Consider the following 15,757-nt stretch of genomic DNA (forward strand, 5'->3'; position numbering starts at 1 on the left):
AAAAGCTCTGAGCTCCACATCACTGTGTGTGTGTGCATGTGCATGTGTGTGTGTTGCAATAGAATAATAGTACAATAACAGTAGAAGAGAGACACAGAATGACACCCACACGTATGGAGACACATTAAAATAAATTAAAGTAAAGTAATGAACAGGGAGGAAGTTTGACAATGAAAAAGAAGTGAAAAGGGAGACCAAGGGGGAAAGACAGAAGGTATAGAGTGAGAGAAAGAGAGAGAGAGAGAGAGAGAGAGAGAAAGAAAGAGAGAGAGACAGAGAGAGAGAGAGAGACAGAGAGAGAGAGACAGAGAGAGAGAGAGAGAGAGAGAGAGAGAGAGAGAGAGAGACAGAGAGAGAGAGAGAGAGAGAGAGAGAGAGAGAGAGAGAGAGAGAGAGAGAGAGAGAGAGAGAGAGAGAGAGAGAGAGAGAGAGACAGAGAGAGAGAGAGAGAGAGAGAGAGAGAGAGAGAGAGAGAGAGAGAGAGAGAGAGAGACAGAGAGAGAGAGAAAGAGAGAGAGAGAGCTGGTTTGTAAGTCTCATCACTGATGTGAGAGCTCAGAGAGCTCCAGTGAGGCACAGCAGGGAGTCTCTCCATGGACCAACTAAACTGAGGTTTGAAGAGTTCTTGTTTCCTTGCTGAGTTTCTCCATTCTGTGGTGAGAACCTGGTTGTCTTTGATCTCAGCCAGTAGGAGGCAGAGTACACAGAGGAAGAAGGGTGGGGGGGGCGCCAGAGGAGGATGCAAGCTGACACCACCCAAGTCAGGTCTGTGTTGTGGGGAAACAGTAGGATCCCAACACTCATACACAGATAAAGAACAAGCAACACACGGTAACTTGCATAAAAAACTATCACTATCTGCTGCACAGAGGGAGGACTCATAAACACGGAGAGGGTTAAGCTTTGCGCTGTGTTTTGATATGTGAATGACAGAGCAGCCATCTCAGTGTTTCCGCCTAGCAGAGACAAATGAGTCCTCCCTTTAGGGCCCCTCTGTGCCCCATCTCTCTGCCACCCCCCCCACCTCTCCTGCCCTCTGCAGTGGTCTGGGGGGGAGCTCTCTGGTCTGCCGTGAGTTGTGTTGATGGGGCGCTTTCTCTCCAGTCTTTAATTGCCATGTTATCAGTACCTCTCCTGCTTAGAGAGTTCAACAGGGCCTTTCAGCCAGGCAGACACGCCAATTACCACCTTTATCCACACGTACGTGCATTTAGACACTCATACACATACACGCACACACACACACTCACAAACACACACACACTCACACATGCACACACACGCACACACACGCACACACACACACACGCACGCACACACACACACACTCACACATGCACACACACACACACACTCACACTCACACACGCACACACACACACACACACACTCACACATGCACACACACACACACACACACTCACACACACACACACACACACACTCACACATGCACACACACACACACACACACACACACACACTCACACACGCACACACACACACACACACACACACTCACACATGCACACACACACACACACTCACACAGCAGGGTTTCAGAAGCCTCGTAGCACAGCAGTCTACAGGGAGCTCAGGTAACACAGAACACAGCAGTGATTACAACGGACATTTGGGATGAAAGAGAGAACAGAATCAAAGCAAAGAGTGAAACTCTGCACACACACACACACACACAGACACAAACAAACAAAGAAAATCCCTACCGGAGCTACATTTCTCGGCCAAAAGTTAATTTTGGAATCTCTTCTTCTTCTTTCTTTCTCTCTATGTCTCTCTGTGTGACTGTAAGTTGACCAGTGCTCTCTATCTCTCTGTCTACAACAGTGATCTATACCTCCTAATGATAACAGAAGTTTATCTCCAACCACAAAGAGAACAGTGAAGTGTCAATTAGGCTACCCTAGTTCTCTTAAAATACTGTGTGTTAGTTGGTGTGTGTATGTGTGTGCGTCACTGCTAATTAATGCTGACCATGGCCTCTTCCTGGATGTGTGTCACTGCCGTTTTTGTGATAATATTCAATGCCGGTGTCCTAGCACTGCCAAACTAGCTCACACTCATCTCTCTTCCACTCTACTGAACTCGTTTTCCTGTTATCACTAAGCCACACTGAGTTGTATGAACTAATTCACACAGACCAAAAGCACACACCACAATTATCCTTCAAGGGCATGGTATTAAGACTACAACTATTGCTATAATCCACATGTGTCATCTAATGTCTCACAAAGAGCTGGTCAGTACAGTGAAAGCTCCTCTTGGGTCCTCTATTTAGTTCTAAACATTTCCAAAATCTGTCTACCAAATTCGAAACTCTGAAGTTGTCAGAGTAGATCACCATCATTGCCTCTATAACAGCTAAGGATCTTTTCTCTGTGTCATAGCTGTGTGTGAGTGAGTGTGTGTGTGTGTGTGTGTGTGTGCATGCCGGTGTAGTTGTGTGAGTGTGTGACAAGAGCAGTGTCAATTTGAAACTAGGGCAAAGCACACCATCGCTATGACACATCAGATCCCGCCCCCGCTAAGTATGAGTGACAGGCCGACACGCTGGCATGGGCCCGGTTCGCTCAGACAGTCCTGCAGTCAGAACAGAACGACGTAGAACCAGAGTGTCTCCTCCTGTCACGCTGACCTCTGTAACACTGAGGTACAGTCAGCCCAGGAAAGGGGCCATAACAGGCTGTCTTCTCTCAACGCTTCCATGAACTTAACCTGACTCTGTCTAACAAGTAGTTTTTGTGGTAGAAAAACTATACTGACACTTCCTTTAACTGAGCCTTTCAGTCTCCACCCCACCTAAACACCTGAAAAGCCCTGAGTAGTCGTGAAGCTGCCGTATCATCCCTCCATCCCCTCCTTCCTGTCTGCCTCCCTCCATCCCCTCCTTCCTGTCTGCCTCCTTCTCTATCCGCTCCTTCCTCTCTGCCTCTCTCCACCCCCTCCTTCCTGTCTGCCTCCCTCCATCCCCTCCTTCCTGTCTGCCTCCCTCCATCCCCTCCTTCCTGTCTGCCTCCATCTCTATCTCTTCCTTCCTGTCTGTCTCCATCTCCATCCCTTCCTTCCTGTCTGCCTCCATCTCTATCCCTTCCTTCCTGTCTGCCTCCCTCCATCCCCTCCTTCCTGTCTGCCTCCATCTCTATCCGCTCCTTCCTCTCTGCCTCTCTCCACCCCCTCCTTCCTGTCTGCCTCCCTCCATCCCCTCCTTCCTGTCTGCCTCCATCTCTATCCCCTCCTTCCTAGCTGCCTCCCTCCATCCCCTCCTTCCTGTCTGCCTCCCTCCATCCCCTCCTTCCTAGCTGCCTCCCTCCATCCCCTCCTTCCTAGCTGCCTCCCTCCATCCCCTCCTTCCTAGCTGCCTCCCTCCATCCCCTCCTTCCTAGCTGCCTTTCTCCATCCCCAGCTCCCGAGGGACAAATCCCTGTCGAATCTTTGGGATAAGGTACACAGGCAGCGTATTCTGACTGGATTTCAGAGAAAGCCGGTTAAGAGGGCAGAGTCAGACATTTGAACAAGAGAGAGAGGGGGAGAGAGGGGGAGAGAGGGATAGAGAGAGAGGAGGGAGGAAGAGAAAATAGGATTGAGAGACAGCGAGAATGAGAGATGGTCTTTTTACTGATAACTGATCAAGCCACCAAAGACTCCAAGATTGTAATAAAAGCATGAATATGGTTGTAACCCTTTAACATGCTGCGCTGGGAGCAGGAGAAGGATAACGCAGAGTGATATCAGTCCATCTGCCCTTAATCGGACTGTAAAAAGCACAACTGTGACAAGCACAACTGTGACAAGAAGATAAGAGCAGGATGCAGTTACATTTAGGCCCAGATAAAACGATCTCTTCTAATCCAGAGTATTCACATCACTCATTCCACACGGGTGGAAGATGTATCATGTAGTAGCACACGGGACAGAAATCCAAGATCTGGTTAAAGAGGCTGTTCACATGTCCAAAGATGACATACATCATGAATTGCCTTACTCACGTTGTGTTCTTTACTCGTGTTCACTCACACATGACTGAGGGACTGGAGTGAGACCTGCTGTTTGTTTTCATGGCAACTTAAGAGACAACAGAAGTCTGAGGGAGCAAGAGAAATGTAAAGAAATAACAAAAATAGAGACAGTAGAACGTTTGGGAGCAACTATGCTCCAGTTCACGGTCTGTTTATCCTGACAAGGCAGGAGGTTGAGAGAGAAGGGGGTATGGGAGAGCAGGCGAGCAAGCAAGACAGAGGGAGAGAGAGTTGAAGAGAAAGTTGGAAGAGGAAGAAGTTAGAGTTGGGCCCACTCCCCTCCACCACCTCTCTGCTGTAGATGACATGCTGACACTTGGTTGCTATTGACACAGTAAATTGAGGGCCCATTCGAGGCGTTGTGACACCCGTTGGAGGTCATAAACCCTGGATGTTATTACCTGTATGCCAAGCGAGGGGAGCTGGAAGGGAGGCAAAAGTTGGAGAGACAGAGAGTGAAAAAAAGGCGTAAAGAGACCAAAAAGAGAGACGCAGAGAGAGAAGAAGCAGAGATGAAGGAGCTGATAGAAAAGATGACTGTAATACATTTGAGAAAGCAAAAACAGACCATTCCGAGGGTCTGCTCTGGCCGGCAAGTGGCACCATGAATGCTGAATGAGGCATAGAACAATGATTTGACATGATTCTACAGCTCACATTCAACCCATTTAATACACACAGACACGTTCATGCACATATCAGCTGGTTATTCACAAGCCCTATTTGAGCAGAACGGAGTACTTGGGGATGATAATACTGGACTGCGATGAGCAGTGTAATTGCTTTTCGGGTGGAGACGGAAGGTGAACGTGCCATGCATGTCTGCCGAGGGCGTAGCTGCAGACATTAGCCATTTGTTTAATGGGCAATCTGCATTCCAGACCCCCACGACCCACGGCACAGACAGAGAGGGGAGAGAGATGCTTTAACAAGGAGAAATCAGCATCCTGCTTACCTTCAGACAGAAGGCCACTCATAATTAGCATGTTTATTTTGCTGGTGTCTAAGGTGGGGTCATGAGCTCTAGCAAGGGCATCACTAGTCTCCTTGAAACTCAGACTTGAAGAAGTTGCAAAGGCCTGGGTAGGCACAGGCCTACCCAATTTGTTCTAAGGCCTACCCAAAAACGAAAATACCTCCAAAAAATTATGCACCAGGTGCACATCGTAAAGTAAATAAGTACAAAATACTGAAAAGATGCCTATCCGTATTTTTTTAGGCCTACCCAAAAATATTTTTCTGGCTACACCCCTGGGACAGACAGGCCCAAACTACAGATCCTACTTTCTCTTCTTTTCAAACAACCAAATAACAATCGTGTATTACAATGTGTCCCTATATACAGCAGGTACGGTAGTTGACAGACTCAATGACATTGATCGTAAGTGTGCTTGTGTGTGAGTTTGTGTGTTGTCTATCTGTGTGTGTGCGTGTGTATGTGTCAGTGACTACAGCAGAGCAGTACACATGAGGGATACAACCATGTATGATTATACCTCATTTGTATAACCCTTTCAGCAAATTAAATCTTGTTTTAATCTCTCTCCACCCCCCCATCTCTCTGTCTTTGCAGAACACTAATTAGAGGAGAGATATTGGATACGGGCTTGTGCTCATTCTAATTCAAGGGGAGGAGGGAGGGGGAGAAAAGAGGACAAAGTTGGACCCGGGACAAGACCAATGAACCGGAACTAAGGCCTCGTCACTTTGAAAGAAATTAGTGAAACGGGAAGGTCGGAATGAGAGAGAAATCAATGAGACAGTCCGAGTGGGCCGCGGAGAGCAGCTCTCTCATCTCACACTGATATCCCCATCCTAACTAAGCGATGCCTTAGCACAAGACTGCCTGATGCGCTAAGAACTGCCGCCACTCCTACACGGTACACACACAGACACACTCACACACACACACTCTCACTCTCCTAGTCATGCCAATACTGGACTCTTCTCATTTACCCCTTAATCAATATCTGAGAGTCCCAAGGGACTGTTGTGTAAATGTTTATAGGACAACCCCCACTCTTCTCTCACCCTCCTACTCTCTCTTTCTTGCCACTCTCTTGTGTGGCCACAAGTCAAAGGTCAGATTTCTGTTTGTTTGTTGGGACATGAATTGAGTGTAAGGCTCAACCCCTGTATCAGTCTGCTATCACAAGGGACTTCTGGTTTATGGGCTTTTCCGTTTCCCTTTTCTACTGAGAAAAAGAGACTAAACACAATCCTCTCTCCTCCCCAGCATGACCTTCCTTCTCTCGCACTCTTACTCTTGTGCCTTTCACTCCAGTTTTAGAGCATTCATATTTCTGACCACTACCATCCCTTATCAGCCGGGCTGGGCCGGACAGTGCACACTAGGGGGGTGGTAATGGTTTGGGTGTGTGTCTGGATGCATGTGTGTCTGTCTGTCTTTAAGAGGATGAGCCAGACTAAAACCAGGGCAAACACAGGGCAATGGTAACACTCTGTAAGAGCTTTTACAAAAACACACACAGAGACAAAATCGGTTCAATCACTCACATAGAGACTTCCCCAACCTCCTCCAATCCAGATTTATTCCTCCAACCCCCTGTATTCTCCAGAGGCAGGCTTCAGAACTCCTTCTGGAGCTCCCAAATGGTACTGGGGCCCCCCACTGGTAACGTCACACAGGCAGAAAAAACAACAAAGACCCTGTTTGTCTTTGTAAAGCTAACAGTTGTCCCCCTTTGGCCCTTTGGCTCCACTCCCACACCTTACACACGCATGCACACGCACACACACACACACGCATGCACACAAACGCATGCACATATACACAGATAGGCAAGTCACACACAGACACTCATTTCCACACGTACACACACACAAACTCTCGATCGCTGGATTAGCAGTGGGAGAGCCCCAGTGGAAAGGGTATTACACAGTTCAATAAGCAGACGATTGTGTGTGATTTGATCTGCCCTGTAGACAGTGAGTGTTCTAAGCATGGGGGCTGTGAAGACGGAATCAGGTTTTTAGCGGCCATCTAAAGGGTTAACAGCAGACAGACTGCAAGGCTGAAACACACCAACACACATCTGCAGCTATCTGGAGCTAAACAACATGGTTTGACCAACATGGTCCCTTAACAATGACTCCCTTATGATGTTTACAGAGATCATGACTGGATAAAAACTGTATTTCCAACTACCTTAATTATCGGTTTGAGTCCTAAGGAAGTTACTGTGAAGGAATCCAAAACATCCAAACCCCTTCCTCCTCCTGTGTCCATTTCCCCGCTCCCCATCCCTGTGAGCAGCCTGCAGCAGGGAGCCAGCCTCCCCCAGACTCCCGCTGAGCGATGGGCTGGGGCAGCTATGGACAGAGAGGGTTGTTTTGGGATCTATACCCAGCTGTGTCCAAGCCTAGTCTGACAATTGCCCTGTGTGCAATTGTCAGATTGAGTGGGAGTGTTGTCTCTCTGTGTGTGTGTGTGTGTGTGTGTGTCTTTAGCCAGAACGGATGGATGGAAGCCACCCTGGCGTTCTTTTCACCAGACCGTCTCGTTCCATCCCCGGCCTGCTGGGCCTACCCATGCCTGGCTCTGAAGAGTGGACACACACACACACTCTCTCCTGCCTTCAGGGTTTCCCCACGCCTATTCCTGGTGTGAAATAGGGGAGATGGGGGGACTGGAGACCCGGTGGTGCTGCTCCCTCGCTGATAAGGAGCTTCTGTATACACACCATGTGCAGCTTCTCACACAGGGAGAATCCTTCAGAGACCGTATAGAATGGAGAGGCCTCTTTGCACTTGCATCGTTGAAGCTCTCGGAAGTGACAAGGCCGCCACATGCACTTATCCGTAGCTATCTGACCAGACGGTACACAAATCTGATCTTCAGTCTATGGAGCCAGCACGAGTGCTGTTTAAACAGCGCTGTGTTTGTTGGGCAGTAATGCACGACATGATGATCCACTGAATCATGAAGAGCAGCCCATCCACATAGGTCTCCCTGCTGGCTCACCAGGTAGCCAGCGGGCCATATGGGCTGAGGCCCAGACACAGCAGCTCGGGTTCCATTCTGGCTCGGGCTGTTTCTGCGTGTCTTCTCTTCTCTTGCTCTCCTACATACCTCTTACTGTCTCTGCACAATAAAGCCGAAAAAGGCCAAAAATGTATCTTGAAAGACATCAGTGTCATTCCTGACCTTTGTATCTTTACATGTAGGTCTATGCAGCGGTTCTGGTTAATAGATGAACATTGCCACCATAAGCCCACTCAGATACACACTTCCTGTACCCACACTCATTAAAAAAACAGGGAAACACACTGCCACAGTGATGCCATTACTCAGGGCTCTGACTAAATTAATGATGCTTAAGTAAACTGTTATTAATTATAGATAGGGCAATATGTCGCTGTGCTAGCTCTATCCTACCTGCAGCCATGATTATGAAGAACTAACCTGCCTCATTGGACAGGGACAGAGGACAGGGTTGGTACTGAGCTGACTGAGGCTCTGGCATATTGTCTTTGAGGAGAGAAGGGTTGGTGATTCCCTATTGTGCCTCTACTCGAATATAATATGTTAATCCGTTTTGTTCTACATTATATTATGTTCTGTTTCTTCAGTCTTTTTGGGTTTACTGACCAAAAGGTTCTGAATGATAAATATAATATGGTAAAATCCTGAAAAACTATGATGACTTCAATAGGCTACTTGTTTTGTCCCGTTTGAGGCTAAAAGTGAATCACGCGCAGCCTTCCACTTCAGCACCTCTCGTCTGGCGCGTCTGCGAGTCATTCATAAGTTATTGCATGGGTTCGATGGTGGAGTCTTTGGCATCAATACCGCAGCTACCAAATACTTATTAAAACACAATTAAAACCCCAAACTGTCTCAAGGATCCCTCACCTTTTCCAACAGTGACAGTTGAAAACAGAATAGACAATATTGGAACAACAAATATAGAATGCTAGGTAGGCTCTAAAACTGAATCGTAATATTAATGAAGCAGTCCAAAAAATAGTCTGTTACGCGCAGATAAATCGCGATACCATAAATAACCGCTCTTACCGTCCACAGCCATAGTCTTTCTTAGTGTGTATCTCTCCGTGGTTGTTTTAGTGAGTGAGTCCCATGCCGCTCCGTAGCTGGAAGAAAGTCTGTTTGTTGAAAATAATCTGTCGTGCAACTGACACCCTATTCTCCCTGTGAGGTCACATGCAAAATTGAATGTAACAACGGTCTCATCGACATTTATTCGAGAGATGCCGAGCCCCGTCGCGACAAGCCCCACTCGGCTTCTTAACTCCGCCCCTTATTCATACCTGACCATAGAGAGGTCACAAACGCACACGCTGCCACCAGCCTCTGGAAATCAACAACAATGCAAGATTAAAAACGTAATCGTAAATTGGTGTGAATATTGATGTCCTGTGACTACGCTCCGAGCATCTCTGCGCGCTCTTTGCCCTGCTCTCCCTCCAGCTGCCGCGCGTTCTTTTAGACATTAAACCCCATGCATCAGTTTAATTCAGGTTTAACCATATATTTGAATGAATAGGGAATCAGTAGAGAATGGCAAGTTGAGCTTGTGATGAGGGTGTTGGAGGGTCATGATCAGCCCTACAGTCTTTGGCAACTGCTGCTGCTTGCTGCCAAGCCATGTAACACACGCTGACACATAAACACACAGGTGCTGCCATCCAGTAGCAGGCTCCATAGGACTACAACACCAATGGGCATTTGTCAGATGAGTAGCAGTGGGATACACTTCAAAGCCATAGTTTTAGAACGGGGGATGTGTATGTGTCAATGCAATCTCTCCAGTCAGTGTATTCATGTTTTTTGTGGGTTGTCAGATGTATGATGCCAACCGCTGAGCTTCTGTGCTTGTGTAACACAAATATGAATTCAAAGAGACTTCCAGTAATCAGAGAGGCTGGAGGAGGTTCCTTCCCTGGGTGGAGCCACTCGCCACATGCTGACGAGAGGGAGAAATGTACACACACATGCTGTACACACACACATACTGTACACACACTGATACTGTACACACACATACCTTTAAACAAAGTGTAGTCTCGAATGAAGTAGTGGGCATACTGTCTATTTACCAAGTGGAACTCATCCAGGTACTGTCACAAGCCCATGTAGCACTGCTCATTTTGGGCATGTGGAAAACCCCATGAAGGCATACACATACACACATGAACAACCTAAGTGATGTTAGCATGCTTTTAGACAAACTGAAATCCTCATTGCCTGCTTCAAAGTGAGGTGAGTGTAGTGTGTTCACCTCATCAGAGCAGGACGGGATGGGGGGGGGGGGGGGTGACATCTCATTACTAGCACGTCTGATGAAACATTGATGTTGTCATGTCATCTCATAAGGCCGTTGCGATGCCTGCAGATTGCTGCTCCGTTGCTGTGACAACGTCTCACACGCAGGGTGGGGGCAGAGTTCACCCGCCAGGGGGAGGGCATAGAAGGACCATTGATAGTACGGTGAGGTGTCGTTGCCAAGCTGGCATGGTGAATGGCTGTCTCTGAGTTGGCAGCAAGGGAGGATGGCACTAGATAGAATACAGCTACTCCACACAGAGGAAAGAGAAAGGAACTGGGGTAAATGGATGATCAGACCTTTGGTCTCCTCATCTCAACATAATCTACATTGATATAAATGGCTTGGGTTGCATTGCCATGGTCTAAATAAATGTCCTCTTCTATTTACATTCATCAAATACAGGATTTGGGAAAGCAATATTACGAATCCACGGGGAAGGTGCTTTTATACCAGCATTTAGATGAAGATTAGTGCAGCTTGATGACAGAACTAGAGAATGCACTTCAGAGTTCTGAGATGTAGCCCTGGGCTGATCTCACTTTCAACGACATTTCAGACAATGTTTACCTTAATTCTTCTAACATGTTAGGTTCCTTCGCTGGAAGAGCCTTGTTGCAGTCTCTATTTGTTTCGAAGCGCAGAGAAAGATGACAGAACCCATTTGTGAGATATATTATTCTACCCCTCCCTTATCATCACCCCTCCACCTTCCTTTGTGTGCGTGTGTTTGTGTATGTGTGTGCTCCCTGTGTCAGCATTCCGGTGTGTGTGTGAATCTCCTTGTTCTTGAGGATGGAAGAGGCCTTTCACATTCGAATCACACCTAGCTCCAGACCTCACTCATGCAAATAGCCCTGTTCAGAAGGAGGGTAGAGAATTTGCTGTGCTCCACTTACGCACACATACTCTTTCTACCATCTAACATCTCACTCTCCTTTTTTATCCATTTGACACACTCATTTTAGGGGACACAGCTTAGTTCTGTGTTCAGCCCATTGGGATAGGCCCTATTTTCTGGCCAGCAAAGGCCTGACCAGCTGGCTCACTTACTAGTAGCTGGCTAACTGGTTGTGTGTGTGTGTATGTTATGTACATTTCCATTTGAGAGCGAGAGAGTTGAATTGGCAGACAAAACCAGTCTTTTGTTCATTTCTCTTTAAAGCGAAGAACAAGTCCGATTTCCTTCTGTGTCAGTACTCCAGGGATATCTCTGATTGGAGAATGCCAGAGTATGTTCACAGGCTTCTTTAGCAGGATGCCATCTCCTGCTCTTCATCTCTCTTTCCATCTCTCCCTTTCTCCCTTTCTCCCTTTCTCCCTTTCTCCCTTTCTCCCTTTCTCCCTTTCTCCCTTTCTCTCTCTCTCTCTCTCTCTCTCTCTCTCTCTCTCTCTCTCTCTCTCTCTCTCTCTCTCTCTCTCTCTCTCTCTCTCTCTCTCTCTCTCTCACTCTGTCTCTCTCTCTTTCTCTTTCTCTCTCTCTCTCTCTCTCTCTCTCTCTCTCTCTCTCTCTCTCTCTCTCTCTCTCTCTCTCTCTCTCTCTCTCTCTCCCCATCCAGTAAGGGCCAGTGTTGTTCCACACCTGTCAGAACTCATCAGATAAAGGCAGGAAGCGTCTCGTCTCTCTGCCCCCGTCCCAACCCCCACCCCTCGTCCTCTCTGCCCCTGCTGGGGAAAATGAGAACCAGGGCTCCATCACAGCCAGATCCATCACGTCAAAATAACTCAGCCGAGCGGCAGGCTCCTGCAGACAGCTGGGAGAACAAGCTCAGTCAATAATCTCATTTATCTGTCCCGCTCCATCCAAGACTCCAAACAAGAGGACAACAATAACTCTCTGAGCACCCCATAGACGTACGTCACATCTGAAACTTAGCAAATATTATATGCGACAAAAAGGAAATGGGTTGCATTAATTAAACCACAGCTGAATCATTACTGTAGAGTCCATGTGTGTGGATCATCACAGGTCAAATATTGCACTTTATGTAAGCCTCTTTTCCACCGCACTGCCTCTGACCTAATGAATCACTTCCATGCATGCTCTTTTCTCCTGACTCAAGGTGACCCTCTCAGCTGAAGGAGAGAGTGTGCGGTCACAGTTTCTTCATTGCTATTAACTAAATGAATAGTTTACCATGACACTGACCCCAGTATATCAGCACAGTATATTTGTCATGCAAAGTCCAGTACAGTATATATGTCATGTAAATCTAAAACATAAGATCAATAACCCTTGTCTCATATGTTGTGTTTCAGCGTTTCATCATACAGTCAGAGTCATTGTCATGTGTCTTTACTCAAACCCTTGTTATCACACCAAGCTCAGCAGTTCAATTAAGTTCTATTTGGGTATTTGTTACCGGAGAGAATTCTGTCTAATATGGAAGTCTTTGATAGCATTCAGCCGTTGTCCTTTTACAAGGACAGGGCTCTTTGTTTCTGAATGCACTAATCACTGCTAAATAAATCATTCATCCTTCCAGGTCGTCGTTATTCATACACACACAGCAGTGTGTATTAGTTCTGACCAGTGAGTGCATGTAGAAGCACGTACAAGCCCACTTTGAACTGTCAGATGCTAATTGAGTTTAGCGTGTGTGGATAAAAGAGAAAAATGATGATGTCCGCATCCTATTGTATGGCCCTTTCTACCCTTACATTGCTTCTTGAATATCATTAACTAAAATAAATTCATTTTGCGGTTCCGCCCCCAAGAATTCACACAATTGTTTTCCACTGTGTGCGGGTGTGAGTGTATGAGTGGGACTGCATGTGTGTGTAGAAACATGTCAGTGGATGTATGTTCTCCTTCAGGCCCTCTCCAGCCTACACCACATGAAGGGTTCTCTCAATCAATGTACTTCTGGTTAAGTCTGAGATTGGCTCCATTTCACTATTCTCACCATTAGACATTCTCATCAACACAGACACAGTCACATTGTGGAGGTATACTGTGACAAGGCATATTGATGGCAGATAAGACAAAATATTGCAAGGTTCAGTGATTCATTTTATGCTATATGCTCAGAAAATAGGTCACAGCCAGTCATGCACCCATGCAAACTGGAGCACACATAAACAGACATGGATGTATATGGATACAGTCAAAGACTCACACAGCAACCTTTAGCAAAATAATAAGAAATGTGACGTGCAATTTAGCTCAGCTTGCACACAAACACTAAGCACGCACAACATACATAATATATAGTAAATTCTTTCACACACTATCATACATTTTAATGGAAGAGGAAATTGTGCACATTGCAAACATAGTCCCACCCAAATTAGGGATTATTGTCTCAGGGGGAAGATATACTAAGCTATCGCATGATTGTTTTCCATTCTTCAGACAAATCAACAAAATGTCTCATTATTACCCTGGGGATTGCTGGCATTAGAATCACACAGATACGTAATTTACTGTCAATCTCTCTTATCTTGGAAGAAACGCTACGTATTGTATCGTATTTCCTCTGTTACCACCAGTGCTAAATATGGCACATCAATTTAACAACTACTCATTATCTGGGGCAAAACATAAGAAATCTGTACCAAACAATCAGAAATCAGCAGTCAGCTGCCTTTTTTAAAACCTCTGTGTTTTGACACAAAGTCGTCCGAGGTTGAAGATTTACATAATACATGAGACTGCATATAACTTTTTTTCTGCCTCTCATTTCTCACCCTGATTCTGTGTTCAGGGTTGTGTTCAAGGAAGCATTGCCAACTGTTCCACAGCAACACATCAAAGGGAATGATTAGGGCAGGATCCGAGGCTAGACTCCTGTGTGTCTCACAGTCAGCACCCCCAGGTCCTCAGACATTATCCATTCTCTCTGCTGCCACACAAACAGGGCATCATGGTGCCAGAGTCATTTTGTGTGTGTGTGCCTGCCTGCCTGCCTGCCTGCCTGCCTGCCTGCCTGCCTGCCTGCCTGCCTGCCTGCCTGCCTGCCTGCCTGCCTGCCTGTATGTCTGTGTGTGTGTGTGTTCATAAAGCTACCTCCTACTCTCTAGACATACGGAAAGCCTGTTTATTTCTCATGGCACCTTCCCATTTCCCCTGAAGACATTTACAGTCAAAGAGAAGCACAAAGGGAAATTACAATGAGACTCACAGTGAGAGATATCAGAGATTTGTATGTTGCATATGTATGTGTGTGTCATCTTCACGTCACATATTTTGGTACCCTGACAGAAAACAAGATGTTGCAAGTCACAGCAATACTTTATGAAACCTTGCAGTTAATTCTCTATGCGACAGTGGATTTGTTATGCCATGTTATTAGTGGCTGGCTGTCAATGTAAACCAGAGGTAAACGTCTGGGCTGAATACAGACCTCGGTTTAACTGAAAGATTTCTTGATCATTATCCTGAATCTGTCATCTATAGACTAGAACACAGTCGCTGCAGAGGCCTACCTGGTCAGAGGATTTGAGATGATATGAAGTTCATGCCTCCCACTGTGAGAACACTCTACTCACCCTTTAATTTACTCTGTGGAGGGAGTGAGGGTAATGATGAGTGAAGGGACACCATCGCAGTTTCCTAAATGTACTCAGCATGAGGACACAGGTCACAGTCTGGTCTTTGATTCATGCGTAAATGTTTAACCCTGACATTGATTATCAACACTATAGAATCACATTTAAAACAGCTCCTTGGCAGAGTATTGCTTCATGCAGCTTCCTGTATAATGGTCCCTGGCAGTTGGAGCCATACATCCTCTAATGCCTCTGACATCCCATTTTCATCACAGCATCTTCTCCAAGAAGTGAAATAAGGTCTACCCTGGAGGCAAAGTAAATGAAGACAAATGGAAAGGCCATGGGCTGGGCTGTAGATGGGTGAAGTTAAATGTAATTTAATCTAATTGATATATTGGCACATGTACTTCATCTCAAGGGAGACAACCTAGAAACATCCTTTATGAGAAACTAATAGAACCTCATTTCCTGTAGAAATGGTGCTCTTACTTCAGCAACCGGAAAGTTAAGCGATGCATTTTCAAATGTTTGCCTTTCTTTGATGTTTTGATGTAAAATGTGCAGTTCCGTCACTGATTTTAAATAGCCCCTCAAAAGAAAATAGAAACCGTCCACTTTAATTACGTGAACAATATCCAAAAGAGAGTGCTTGCATTAACTGACAATCAAATAAAGGCAGGGAATTAATGATCTCTTTCAGGTAATATAATGTGAATCAGAGAATGATGTATAATTCAATAAATCTAATCTAGCGATAAAGGAAAACTAGATTACACATTATATCAACTAATAGACACCAACAATGTATTTTACATACTACAACACATCCATACATAACCTCCTAGTCAGTCTAGTTTTAATCAACAAGGATATTTTTCCATATCTGAGGCCTTAACTAAGAGGTTCCAGTCATTTTTG

Source organism: Hypomesus nipponensis, chromosome 18 (assembly GCF_054491055.1).
Source record: "Hypomesus nipponensis isolate SF chromosome 18, ASM5449105v1, whole genome shotgun sequence".
In the NCBI taxonomy this organism is placed as follows: Eukaryota; Metazoa; Chordata; class Actinopteri; order Osmeriformes; family Osmeridae; genus Hypomesus; species Hypomesus nipponensis.